A 12,881-nucleotide genomic window follows, 5' to 3' on the forward strand; every position below is an offset into this window, starting at 1 on the left:
GCATGCACCAAATGATTCTTGATTGGTCCAGGCAGTCACATTATTATAAAAATAGGAAGTACAGTTTGCAGTGAAAATAGAACGAAACAGAACCTCAATGTTAATTTGGTAGAACATCAGCCGTGTAAGTTTAAAATGAAACAAAATTGTATTATTTTTTATTTTAGGATTTTACTCATAGATGTATCACTGAACAGTCCTGGTTACCATATTTATTCATAACCTCAATCACAGTCAATAACAGTCATTCCTGGCCAAAATGGGTGTGAGGGCATTGTGGATTATACAGTAACGTTACATACGAGAGGGGGAATCTGTAGTTGTGCGTTTTTCCAGATTTGTAATGCTTTTTTTTCTTATTTTCCCTGATTGTACTGTGCATGTACTCATTTTTATTATTCTACTTTCAACACTTTGTGATTGTGCAGCATTTTGTCTTCTTCTCTAACACATGCAATACCCAACAGTGGAGCAGCGTGCTAAGTGTCTGGCCGGCTCCCTCTGTCCTCTGGCCAGTGTTGGCCATTTGCCCCTGGTGGATGGCCCCTTCCTCCTCTGGCCAGGCTGTTCTCTGTCCCACAGGACCTCACACTGTTGTCGGACCTGCGGGCTTTCCTCTGTGGGTCTGGGAGTAAGCCTGACAGTGAAGGGCTGGCCTATCGCCTGGCCATGATACCCTCTATCTTCCTGCAGGTCTGCCCCTTTGGGACCCCCCTGGACATCCCTCAGCCAGGGGCCTCATCGGCATCAGCAATGCCCTCTCCTGCAAGGATCCAGAAACACCAAGCCTAGAAAAAGGCTGCAGCATGGTGGGGCTGTGGTGAATGTAGCTCTTTCGGAGATGGTACGCTCCATGCAGTATGGAAACTGCACAGTGTCTACAGTGAATTGCAAGGTGAGCACAGTCTATGGTACAGTAAATGTAAGGCTAAAGCTTCTTGTTGCCTTCTGCTGTCTCCTAATTTTCTCAAACCCATTTGTTATTTTCCCCTTTGTGTAATCTGTGTGACGTGGAAGGGGTCCTTCCCAATGCGACGGTCACTCTCTCGCTGCGACCCAATGGCTCACCACTGCTGGATGTCCTGGTCCATCCTTGTGTGTCTTCACTGGATGCCTCTGGCCCCTACAAGTTCCCCTTCTCCCATTGGGTCTTTCAGGTCCACAGCTTCTAAACACTCCTTCATACATCAAAACATGTCATACATTGCTATGTTCATCTCACATCAAATTAAATGCTGTCTTTTCTCAGGTCCCCGTGCCACCCATCCTCCCTATCAGCTGAAGGAGTATGACAACCAGCTGCATTTGACTGTGAGGAACAGCTTTGAGTACTGTGAGGCACATCTGCCGTTCTTTAACGGGTAACCTATGGACATATCAAATCAAATTGTTTTTGTCACCTGCACCAAATACAACAGGTGTAGTAGACCTTACCGTGAAATGCTTACTTACAAGCCCTTAACCAACAATGCAGTTCAATAAATGGAGTTAAGAAAATATTTACTAAATAAAGTCAAATTCGATTAATTGTTCAGCAGTCTTATGGCTTGTGGTAGAAGCTGTAATGAGCCTTTTGAACCTAGACTTGGCTTTCCGGTAGCGCTTCCTCTAAACACAATACATAACATCTCACATTGATGACGGGCTTCCTAATGTCAACATAGTAGCTTATTACACATAATCATCACTTTTTGTCGCTTGAAATAGTGTTTCAGCTATTTTTTTAAGAAACACAACTTCAAGTTAAATTTAACCTCTGACCTATGTGTCCCTGTATGGACCAGATGAGTAGTGTGGATGTAAAGGTGAGCTCAGGACAGCTGGAGGTGTTCAAGGAGAACCTGCTGGTCTGGGTCCTCTGTATGTCTCATTGGTCTGGCGACAACATTTACACTTTGCAATGGCTCAGTTTAAGCCATATTACATGTTCAAATAGCTTTTGTGCCCTGGCACTCTTTAGGCCAGAAGTTCCCCAAGTCCAGTGAGGTGTCACTAGACAGCACTGAGTTTCTTAGGGCAGCTCCCAGGACCTACAGATCCTCTCTGCACAGACCTTACAGTCTACATCAAAGTAAGTCAGAATCTTTCTAGACAATGGAGATGCATCTAAAACCGAACAAACCAGAAACTTTTCATTTATGTTTTTCAGTTGAACTTTCGAGTGCCAGACTTGACTCTGTCTGGATGTTGTGTAGCCCAGCATTCAGTGCAGGTCTATTCCTCTGCAAAACCTTGCATAGTCACATATTTGGGTTCTAATGCTGGTTTCATTATTATGTATGAAAATAGGTGTATTTGTGTGAATTCTGAATGCACACCCTCTCTCTCCTCTCTGCAGCAACTGGACAACAGGATTCTGGTGACCAGGTTTGAAACGGACAGCATCCAACATTATGAACCCAATGGTCAAAGTACTGTAACTGAATGGTTTGTTTCTGCTGTTGTTCTTACAGTCTCGGTCTCTTCTAAGATGCAAAATGCTGTTTCTCATCTGTTCTGAACACAGACCAATCCCTTTTTTGTGAAAGAATGCGCCTTATTAAATAGAGATAATGGTTATTTAACTGAATTCTAGTAAAGAGTAGTACTACTGGATAGGCATATTGAAATTTAAAAAATGGTATTGATGCTGCCATTTTTGGAACATGTTTGGGCTACCCACTCCACATCTCTTTAGAGTGTTGCCACCCTTCGCTCTGACAGTCCCACTTCAGTCCCACCCCTCCATTAGCCGGATAATTAGCAGCTGGGGCCTTGTTGTCAGCTGGAGCTGAGGGCCTGTGGGAGACGGGGCTTGGGCTGTGAAAGGGTAAGCTGATCTGGGCAGAGTCTGTGCCACAAAGGGCCCCTCTGGAGAACTGGCAGGACTCACTGGTTCCTCCCTGTGACTGCCCTGCCTGTCAGCCAGTGGTCTCTTCAAATACCCAGCCTCTCCACTGAACCGCCCTCTAAAAAGTTGAGGCCCCAGCTGGCCAGATGACTGGCTAATTGGAGAAACTGGGTGTGGTGGCATTAAATATTACATGACAAAAATAGGTTTAGCGTAGTGGTCCGGATTCAGGTCTTAATTGCAATTTGATTAGAGTAGAGCTCATCCATGCATGGCCATGATAAAAAAAACTGTAATTGAAAAGAAAATTCATCGGCATGTCTACAAAATGTAACAAAAAAGAGAACGAAGCTGTTTACCAAGACATACTATATGTAGACCCGGTTTTTAGCAAGGAAGGCACACTGAACAAAAATATAAACGCAAATTAATTTGGCCCTAATCTATGGATTTCACATGACTGGGCCTGGGAGGGCCCACCTGGGAGGGTCCACTCACTGGGGAGCCAGGCCCAGCCTATAAGAATACGTTTTATCCCACAAAAGGGCTTTGTTACAGAAAGAAATGCTCATCAGTTTCATCAGATGTCCGGGTAGCTAGTCTCAGATGATCACGCAGGTCAAGAAGCCGGATGTGGAGGTCCTGGGTTGTCATGGTTACACGTGGTCTGTGCTTGTGAGGCCAGTTGGACGTACTGCCAAATTCTCTAAAACGATGTTGGAGGTGGCGTATGGGAGATAAATTAACATTCAGTTCTCTGGCAAGATCTCTGGTGGACATTCAGCATGCCAATTGCATGCTCCCTCAACTTGAGACATCTGTGGCATTGTGTTGTGACAAAACTGCACATTTTAGAGTGGCCTTTTATTGTCCCCAGCACACGGAGCACCTGTGTAATGATCATGCTGTTTAATGAGCTTCTTGATAGATGGATTATCTTGGCAAAGGAGAAATGCTCACTAACCGGGATGTAAACACATTTGTGCACAATATTTGAGAGAAATAAGCTTTTTGTGCATTTTCAACATGTTGCGTTTATATTTTTGTCCAGTGTATATATAATGGTCATATAGACACTGCTAGGTATGTGCACATCTGGTAGTTGAAGAGTTAAAACAGGGGGAGATTGTGATCCACTGTGAGTGTGTTCCACTGTAGCCAGATTCCTCTGAGTGCTCTATTGTCCAGCACTGGCCTCTCTTGCTGGTACAATAGCCACATTCTCACCAGGATTTCCACCCAGGAGACTGACCATGACCAATCCTCTGTCAATTGGAACCAATTGCTAACATGGCATCCTTCACCTTTTTATGTAGCAGTATGGTATGGCAGACACCAGGACCTCTGAGCCTTCCCTTTCTCCACATTGATTTGGCTTTAAGACCCTGCGTGTGTGTGTGTGTGTGTGTGTGTGTGTGGTGAACTGGTAAAGGGTATGTTTAAAAATGTTGCTGACTGATCTAAAGCTCTTGAGCATCCCATCCTGTTGTCAGCCTGACTTCTGAGGTCTGTGCAGTTACTGGGTTCCCACTGGCAGACATGGCATTGTTGGTTAAGTAAGGCTTTCTACATTAATGGGCTCATTTTAACAAGCCTCTGCTAGAATGCCTTGAATCCATACCATAGGCATTCAACTAAATTGAGATGCTGCAGTCTGGGGGATTTTTTTTAAAGCAATTTCTTTTGATTCATTGACTTGTCAACTACTTGACCTAATGGAGAATAAAAAGCATCTGATTTTTAAGAAGATCATGTAATAAAGTTTATGAATGCCCATGGTCTTTCTCTTTCCATCATCTTTGTGCTCACCTGTGGAACCTACATGATATTATACAAAGCACAAAGGGGGCACTGCTTAATTTGGACCATTAGTTTTTTTTAAAGCTGTGGATTGTTTCAAATCATAAGTGTGTAGGCATATATGCCTATTTGGGTAGCCCACAATTTGTGCAGTGCAGGTAGCAATAGGCCTTGCTGATTATTGAGATCTGGCTGTCAGTGACATCAATGCATCCCAAAATGTGTGTAAGATAATGTGTCTTGAGGAAAATTTGAAATGTTGAGACAAGAAGGGGAGGAGTGTGTGACAAAGACATTTGGTACACCTCTCTCCAGAATGTGCTCAGCTCTCCAGAATATGTTGAGCTGTCTCCTGTTAATTGTTTGCACTTTTATTGTTTATTTTTATCAATTCACCAGTAGTACATTTACAGTTAACCCCATAATTTGGTTACGTACATTTCTGTTAATGCATGGATTAATTAGGCCTACAGTCATTTACTGTACTTATTCTCGCAGTGGAAACATTGTTTGCAGAGTTCACAACCTGCTCCACTTGTGAGAAACAAGTTTTGGTTGTCATACCATCATTTCTGAGTGTTGCCAATTTTTTCATTGTGTTTTGTTTGGAGCGCTCCATGTGAGCAACGAGCATGTGTCTGATTTCGCTGTCTTCTTAATGTTGATGGAGCATGGGCGCCTGAGCACGCAGAGAAGTACTACTGGCCTGCTGCGGACAAATGTAGGAAAGTGCCCATTTGGGGATGTCCGATTTCTGATTGTCTTATTAACTCACCATGACTAGAGCTGTTGCGTTACCAGTCATGAGTAATGACTGCAGTAAAATTCTACGTGGCCATTGAGTCATGGTAATCTCCTCTTATGTACTCTGGACATGTGTTAGTAGAACCCAACTCACTAATGATCATCAGGTAGCTATTGGCCTGGTACTCATGGCTCTATTGTCCCTCTAACCACTCTGACATCAATGCAAATGTAATTGAAAATCACATCAAACACTTATCAAAACAGTATCATGCTTTTAAAACTCACCTCACTGTGATTGATCAATTTGAAACTGAGTGGAAAACATGGTCATTGTGGATGTTGTTTCAAAGCCTAACACAACGAAATGGACAGCACTTTCTAAGGCGATGATCAATTAAAACACTCATACATATAAGGGCTTATGCGTATTCAGACCCCTTGACCTTCTCCACATTTTGTTACATTACAGCCTTATTATAAAATGGATTAAAAAAATAAAAAAATCCTTAGCAATCTACACACAATACCCCACAATGACAAAGTGAAAACAGGTTTTTAGATTTTTTTGCAAATGTATAAAATGTTCAAACAGAAATATCTTATTTACATAAATATTCAGACCATTTCTATGAGACATGAAATTGAGCTCAGGTGCACCCTGTTTCCATTGATCATCCTTGAGATGTTTCTACAACTTGATTGGACATAATTTGGAAAGGCACACACCTGTCTATATACAGTAATGTCCCACAGTTGACAGTGCATGTCAGATCAATAACCAAGCCATGAGGTCAAAGGAATTGTCCGTAGAGCTCCGAGACAGGATTGTTTCGAGGCACAGATCTGGGAAAGGGTACCAAAACATGTCTGCATCATTGAAGGTCCCCAAGAACACAGTGGCCTCCATAATTCTTCAATGGAAGAAGTTTGGAACCACCAAGACTCTTCCTAGAGCTGGCCGCCCCGCCAAACTGAGCAATTGGGGGAGAAGGGCCTTGGTCAGGGAGATGACCAAGAACCCGATAGTCACTCTGACAGAGCTCTAGAGTTCCTCTGTGGAGATGGGAGAACCTTCCAGAAGGACAAACATCTCTGCAGCACTCCACCAATCAGGCCTTTATGGTAGAGTGACCAGATGGAACCCACTCTTCAGTAAAAGGCAAATGACAGCCCACTTGGTTTGCCAAAAGACACCTAAAGACTGTCAGACTATGATAAACAAGATTCTCTGGTCTGATGAAACCAAAATTGAACTCTTTGGCCTGAATGCCAAGCATCATATCTGGAGGAAACCTGGCACCATCCCTACGGTGAAGCATGGTTGTGGCAGCATCATGCTGTGGAGATGTTTCTCAGCGGCAGGGACTGGGAGACTAGTCAGGATCGAGGAAAAGATGAATGGAGTAAAGTACAGAGAGATCCTTGATGAGAACCTGCTCCAGAACGCTCAGGACCTCAGACTAGGGCGAAGGTTCACCCTCCAACAGGACAATGACCCTAAGCACACAGCCAGGACAACACATGAGTGGCTTCGGGACAAGTCTCTGAATGTCCTTGAGTGGCCCAGCCAGAGCCCGGACTTAAAGCGGATCAAACATCTCTGGAGAGACCTGAAAATAGCTGTGCAGCAACACTCCCCATCCAACCTGACAGAGCTTGAGAGGATCTGCAGAGAAGAATGGGATAAACTCCCCAAATAAAGGTGTGCTAAGCTTGTAGCATCATACCCAAGAAGACTCGAGGCTGTAATCGCTGTCAAAGGTGCTTTAACAAAGTAATGAGTGTAGGGTCTGAATACTTATGTAAATGTGATATTTCAGTTTTTAGTTTTTTTATAACGTTGCTAAAATTTCTAAAAAACTGTTTTTGCTTTGTCATTATGGAGTGTTGTGTGCAGATTGATGAGGAACATTTTTATTTAATCCATTTTAAAATAAGGATGTACCCTAACAAAATGTAGAAAAAGTCAAGGGGTCTGAATACTTTCCGAAGGCAGTGTATGAGCCCAAGCCCAAAAACCCTGAATTAAAATGATTGTACAATACATAGCCTACCACAGAAAAATTTAAATACTGATTCAAGATATCTTTGGTACATAATTGGTCTAGCCTAAATTAAACAAATTCAGAGTTAGCCTACAATTACAGTGAATTTGTATTTGATTTTGAATAGCCTAGTAATATGGCATTTGTTATATTTTCATAATTAATAGGCTGATACAGCAGCACGCAGAGAGAGGGTCTGTCAACAGTTTAATGAAATATGTTTAATTGTGAAAACATGTTACTATCGATGCTCCCAAACAGATTTCACTTGATTTCCCAACTGAAGCACTGGGTAGCTTCAGGAAGAGGGTTGGAGAGCCCATGGCATAAAGAGTTAGGGCGGAATGTCACCTGTCGCGTGGTGAAATAACTGATGCATCCTACCTGACATGAGTGAAACTAACCAGTGGGAAAGCGGCCTCCATTAGCTATTAGAGTGCACACGGATGACATGTTTTTTCCCTTGCCACTGTTCCTGCCTATTTGATAGTGGGCAATTCTAAATTAAAACTAATTTTACATGTTAGTAAAGACAATATTAAATTGAGAACAGTCTGATGGGTGAAAATGTGATAATTTTTTCACAAACAGCTGTGTTTGTCTCTGTGGGCCCGGAATAGGCTAGTTGATACAATGTTCGATAGCTACAGCAAGTTCGATAAACTGGGGCTGGACTTTCATGTATACAGTCACTGAGCCAGACCAGCCCAGTTAATTGATTTGATACAATGTTGCACTTCCCTAGCAATAGCTCAAGTCAAGACCGATAAAAACGGAGGCAGACAGGCGGAATAGGGAGATGAATGCGATTGAATGAACCTGCATTTTCATCAGGATATGTTCTGTTTTTATTTGTCGGCTATATGTATTTTTACTTAGTTGACAAAGGAAGTTATTGCTACATTGGCCTAGGCTATCTCTTACTTCCATGCACTCATTTCTTTAGCCGCCAATGGCTCATCGTGAATCCATGTGTCCATAATGGCAGGAGCTGATTTTGAGAAACAAAACCGTTATTTTTTTAAATGAAACTGTTCCATGAAAATGCACATATAACATTCATAACTGGCACCCAGATCGGTAGAAATGGTAAGATAAATTGTAAGCTTCCCCAAACTTGAAACTCACAAAATTTAAACTCATGCACTGCCTAGGTGCACATGCCTACTGCATAATTACAATGGGTGTGTGAGAAAGAGAGATAATGAGAAGGGGGCTGTAAGTATTCTGCCTTAAAACTGAGCACAAATGGACAGCTTTGTGATCCACCCATCACGGAAAGCACCACTCGCTGTGCCTTGCCCAGCATGGTGTTGCTTGCTAAACTAGTGGGCTAGTACACCTATGTGTTTGACATGGACAGGAGCAGGTCTGCAAGCCAAGATTGAGAGAATGCCATGTTCCTTATTTGATATTGGCCTGCAGGTGGAAGCTGTTTTTCAGTCATGGTGGTCTCAGCTTTGATGTACCTGTGCTATCTCCGCCTTCTAGTTGATAGTGGGGTGAACAGACTGTGGCTTGGGTGACTGAGGTCCTTGATGATCTTCTTCGCCTTCCTGTGAAAATGGGTGCTGTAGATGTCCTGGAGTGCAAGCAATGTGCCCTGGTGATGCGTTGGGCCGACCGCACCACCCTCTAGAGCCCTGCGGTTGTGGATGGTGCAGTTGCTGTACCAGGCGGTGACACAGCCCGATAGGATGACTCTCAGTGGTGCATCTGTAGAAGTTTGTGAGGATCTTAGGAGCCAAGCGCTGTTGCGCCTTCTTCACCACACAGTCTGTGTGGATGGACAATTTCAGGTTTTCAGTGATGTGCATGCAAAAAAACAGTCCCTCTGCTGTCTCCTAAAGTCCACTATCAGCTCCTTTGTTTTGTTGTGTTCAGGACCCAGTTGCACAGGGCGGGATTCAGACTCAGGGCCTAAGCTTAGTGATGAGCTTGGAGGGTACCATGGTATTGAAGGCTGAGCTGTAGTTCATGAACAGGATTCGTACATAGGTATTCCTCTTGTCCAGAGGCAATGGCGATTGTAGTGGGTCTAGGGTGTCGGGTAAGGTGAAGGTGATATGATCCTTACCTAGACTCTCAAAGCACTTCATGATGACAGAAGTGAGTGCTACGGGGTAATAGTCATTTAGTTCAGTTACCTTTGCTTTCTCAGGTACAGGAACAATGGTGGACATCTTGAAGCAAGTGGGGACAACAGACTGGGATGGGAGAGATTGAATATGTCCGTAAACACTCTAGCCAGCTGGTCTGCACATGCTCTGAGGGAGCGGCTAGGAATACAGGCTAAAATGATTGATTTGCTAAAGGGAGGGCAAGGAAGGGCCTTGTAACCATTATTTACCTTTATTTAACTAGGCAAGCAACTTCTTATGGATCAAATCCCTTTAGCGGGATCGATTTGACAACATCCGGTGAAATGGCAGCGCGCCAAATTCAAATTACTATAAACTACTACTACTACTATACTATAAATATTAAACTTTCATGAAATCACACATACAATACACCAAATGAAAGCTACACTTGTTGTTAATCCTGCCGCAGAGTCAGATTTTAAAAATGCTTTACGGCGAAAGCAAACCGTGCTATTATCTGAGGACAGCACCCCAGCAAACAAAGACAAACAATCATAATTCAACCAGCCAGCCGCGACACAAAACTCAGAAATAAAGATATAATTCATGCCTTACCTTTGACGAGCTTCTTCTATGTCCCATAAACATCACAAATGGTCCTTTTGTTCGATTAATTCCGTCGTTATGTATCCAAAATGTCAATTTATTTGGCACTTTTGATCCAGAAAAACACCGGTTCCAACTCACTCTACATGACTACAAATCTCTCATAAGTTACCTGTAATCATTGTCCAAACATTTCAAACAACTTTCGTAATACAACGTTAGGTATTTTTTTAAGTAAATAATCGATCAAATTTAAGACGGGATAACAGCGTTCAATACCGGACGAAAACAAAGAAAGCATGTTCTAGGTCGCGCGCACCAAATCAATAGAGTGCACCTGGAGTGACACAGGGAAATAACAGTGCTACTTCTTCATTTCTCAAAAAAAAAAAACATCCACAATTTCTAAACATCTAGTGGAAGCCATAGGAACTGCAAGGATATTTCTATTAAAATGGCCTTGCCATAGAAAACCGGACGAAAACAAAGAAAGCATGTTCTAGGTCGCGCGCACCAAATCAATAGAGTGCACCTGGAGTGACACAGGGAAATAACAGTGCTACTTCTTCATTTCTCAAAAAAAAAACATCCACAATTTCTAAACATCTAGTGGAAGCCATAGGAACTGCAAGGATATTTCTATTAAAATGGCCTTGCCATAGAAAACCAATGGAAAACAGATTGACCTCAAAAGAAAAATTCCCTGAATGGATTGTGCTCGGGGTTTCGCCTGCCAAATAAGTTCTGTTATACTCACAGACTTTATTCAAACAGTTTTAGAAACTTTCAAATCTACCAATTACATGCATATCCAAGATTCTGGGCCTGAGAAGCAGGCAGTTTACATTGGGCACACTTTTCATCCGGACGTGAAAATTGCGCCCCCAAGCCATAAGAATTAAGAACAAATTGTTATTTTCAATGACGGCCTAGGAACAGTGGGTTAACTGCCTTGTTCAGGGGCAAAACAACATATTTTTACCTTGTCAGCTCGGGGATTCAATCTTGCAACCTTTCGGTTACTAGTCCAACGCTCTAACCACTAGGCTACCTGCCGCCCCACCATCCCGGAAGGGGGAGTAGCAATGGTTAAGAATTATTGATGAGTGAGTAGCGCAGCTGTTAAAACTTCTTTAGCGTTTCCCCCAGATTTGCTTTATTAAAGTCCCCAGCTACAATAAATGCGGTCTCAGGATAGGCAGTTTCCAGTTTGCATGAAGTCCAGAGCTGTCGTGGTGTCGGCTTGAGGGGAAATATACGCGGCTTTGACGACGAACAAAAAACATTTTCTTGGGAGGTAATGTGGTCGACATTTGATAGTTAGGTATGATCGGCAAAACAAAAGGACTTGAGTTCCTGTACGTTACCACAATCACACCATGAGTAGTTAAATCATGAAACATATACCTCCGCTTTTTTCCTGGAGACCTATTTTATTCCTGTCCGCACGATGTACTGAGAACCCCGCTGGCTGTATGGATATCCAAAGAAAGCCATGATTCCATGAATGTTACAGTCCCTGATGTCTCTCTAGAAGTAGATCTTCACCCTGAACTTGTCTACTTTATTGTCCAGGGACTGAACATTAGTGTGTAATATGCTCGGAAGCAGTGGATGGAATGCACACCTTCTGAGTCGAACTAAAATCCCACTTCATATTCCTCTTCTCCGTCAGTGGAGTCTTAGAGCAGCCCATGGTGAAAGAAACGTTCTGAGCAAATAATGTAAGAAATAAATACACAAAAAAATACTACAAAGTTAGCTAGGTGCTAGGAACAGGGCGACCATGTCTGTTGGTGCCATCTTGTTCATCTCACCACCAGTGGGTGCTGCAGCACCTCCAGCACCTGTACTTCCCACAGCTATGGTGAGATGCAAGACTTCACTCTCACACAGTCACACACAGTACCTGTGCATGTGCACGGTTTTGCTTCATGCTCTTACAGCGTCTGAGGCACAGGACCAAAACAGTTGAAAAGTTGAGCCTTGAGCTTCTATACTCTTAGTTGTTGCGGAAATTGACCCACTATGCTGTTTACTTTCTTTGTCTACGTCATATTGCTGAGTATGCCTTTAATCTCCTTACGCTTCGATCACACCGACAGCATCATTGCACAAAATAGCACGCAGCATCATCTGGATATGTATGCAACAAACAATCAACATTCACCTTCTGCTACAATTTATGTCAAGCCATTTACGAACGCACTGCCTCTGCAACACAATGCTGCAAGGCGAACACAGCGTTTCATTGGAAATTAATGTAATTCTGGTGTACCAAAATGCAACGACAGTGTCCGGACGAAGTGCTACCCTCACACTGTCAAGCCTTCTACGACATCCAGTGGTATGGATGGAGAACATGTTGTTGAGCTCTGTCTCTTTGACACACTAAACAAAAAACGTAATTTAGATTTATAGATATGTCATTTTATTTCTGCATTCAATTATTTCATAAAATGTGTAGACTACTTGATAGTACACTGTTCCAAAGATTTGTATGTGACTCCTCAGCAAATTGACTTCTATGTGTCGTAAAGTTGTTTTTCATGGGACAGTGAGCCCAAGGGCCGGTATTGATATGCCCTCCAAAGAAAGGACGGTGGACCAAGATTCAAAGGTGAGATTAGGAAGGAAGAGGTGCTGTTTGCTCGGTTGCGCCTTGGACATTGTACAGTACATTGAACTCATCATTACATATGGTTGGCAAGCATGTGAATGGTTTGTGTATCGAGTGTATGGTTGATGAAACACTGGAGCATGTGATGA

At 42.9% G+C, this 12,881-nt stretch overlaps 1 long non-coding RNA gene across 3 annotated transcripts; it reads left to right on the forward strand.

Moving 5' to 3' along the window:
• Positions 1-2: 2 nt before the first annotated feature.
• Positions 3-3,559, forward strand: LOC110497893. Of its 3 annotated transcripts, XR_005037738.1 has the most exons (5): positions 3-124; positions 694-895; positions 1,018-1,157; positions 1,250-2,071; positions 2,339-3,559. It is a non-coding gene; the product is annotated as an uncharacterized LOC110497893 (long non-coding RNA). The 3 variants fall into 3 exon arrangements; XR_002469735.2 differs by having other exon boundaries at positions 8-124; positions 1,250-3,559; XR_002469737.2 differs by having other exon boundaries at positions 55-124; positions 468-895; positions 1,250-3,559.
• The last annotated feature ends 9,322 nt before the right edge of the window (positions 3,560-12,881 follow it).

This window comes from Oncorhynchus mykiss, chromosome 19, assembly GCF_013265735.2.
Source record: "Oncorhynchus mykiss isolate Arlee chromosome 19, USDA_OmykA_1.1, whole genome shotgun sequence".
Lineage (NCBI taxonomy): Eukaryota > Metazoa > Chordata > Actinopteri > Salmoniformes > Salmonidae > Oncorhynchus > Oncorhynchus mykiss.